Source organism: Onychomys torridus, chromosome 13, assembly GCF_903995425.1.
Source record: "Onychomys torridus chromosome 13, mOncTor1.1, whole genome shotgun sequence".
NCBI classification, from domain to species: Eukaryota; Metazoa; Chordata; class Mammalia; order Rodentia; family Cricetidae; genus Onychomys; species Onychomys torridus.
This window is the reverse complement of record NC_050455.1, coordinates 1063585-1065412: the sequence shown is the minus strand read 5'-3', so window position 1 is coordinate 1065412 and position 1828 is coordinate 1063585.

The following is a 1828-nucleotide window of genomic DNA, read 5'->3' as shown; positions in this document are numbered from 1 at the left end:
GGACCAGTTGCTTATCAAACTCCATAGACCATCTCCAGCACTGGGCATTCTGTGGTTAATCAGATGACTCTTCAACATCCTGACTTTGTACTCTCAGGTTCCTGGGACCTATGGCAGCAGCTCTGGGAATTTTGAACTCAGGCCTGTTTCAAGCTGTGGTGAGCGGCTTGCTTGAAATGGGGGTGCTTTGGTTCTTCCGTCTTTTAATAATATACAAGACAAGTTTCTGGTCCTCTTGTTTCCACTTCCCAAGAGCTAAGATTATAGACTTGAACTACCCCATCTGGATATAGTCACATTTTTTTAAACAGCCCTTAACTTTCAGATATACATACTAATGTTGGGAACAGGCAAAAGGCACCTTGTCCTAAGTACTGCCATTTTTACTTCAGACTCCATTTTATCTGTGGAGTGAAACCAAAGTTCAGGTTCCCAAGTCATAGGGAAGCTAGGGACGTTCAAATAGCTAACTAACCTCCTTCTTAAACAACAGAGATTATCTGTTGTGCATCTTTAGTTCTCTAAAAACATCATGGCTGTCCCTAACAACAGAAAGAACAAATGAATCTGGCAGGACTGAAAAGCTTCCATTCTGTATAGATCAGCAGCAATGATGGAACACAAAGGGAAGACCCTAATCTTTGAATTCTGATTGGTGGAAAATGTAACTATAACTTGACATAGGCATGTGTGGGTTTTGTGGTTAAATGCTTGCTGAAATGAATTTTGAGGATGCAGTCAGCTTCCGAGTCTGTACTGTGATCCCTGACTGGTCAGTTTCTGTTGTACTGCCCAGTAATAATTATTGCTTTTCCTGACCTCTTGTGTCTGCTGGGGTTGTTTTGGAGTCTTGGACCAACAACACTAAAATGCAGATAAAATATCTCAGATTTGCTCCAGAATAATCATGGTGGACATGGGAATTAGGAGTTGGGTTAGGTAATGTTAATTCCCCTGGGCAACAATAAGACCACTACCATAATTTTTAAGCCAAATTTGAAGCAAACTTTATTATTAAATACTGGTCAGGTCCATACCCAGGATTCCCAGAGAATAGCACCGAAACACATTAGACAGGGGTTTGTAAAGGCAAACCCCATAAGGCTACATATTTCCTGCCTTTGTCCAGTGGAGGAAAGCATACATCCTGACATACTTTAGCCCTCATAATGACTCATATGAAATGGAACTAGCTACAAGTTAATACTTCGAAGGTACAGGGCTCAGTGTAGCATTCTCTCACATGCATGTTTGAAAGGTTCATAATGAAAATAGCAGGAAATAGGCATGTGGCTCTCTTGTGGGAATTCAATCCATTCAGCCAATGTCTTCTGGGTAGCCTTAGGGCATGGTCTTGTCTACATATGTGACTGCTTAAGAGTGGAGGAAGGGGCTGGAGAGATGGCACAGTGGTTAAGAGCACTGACTGCTTGCTCTTCCAGAGGACCCCAGTTCAATTCCCAGGACCCACATGTCAGCTCACAACTGTCTTTAACTCCAGTTCCAGGGGACCTGACACCCTCACACAGACATACATGCAGGCAAAACACCAATGCCATAAAATAAAAATAAATAAATTACCTTTAAAAAAAGAGCGGAGGAAGAAGAAGAGTCACACTCCTATGGATAGTCAGAGCTGGATCAAACAGCTTGGGGTTGGTCCTCATCGCCCTTGGGCAGAACGGCATCTGGGTCAGCAGTGGCATTTACTTGTTCTGTATTCATGAGTATGATCCCCATTTTATTCCTTAATAAATAAGTCTTCTTCCCAGACATCTGTGGATCTCTCACATTATACCTCAGTAGGTAGAGTCCTTCTTTAGCATGC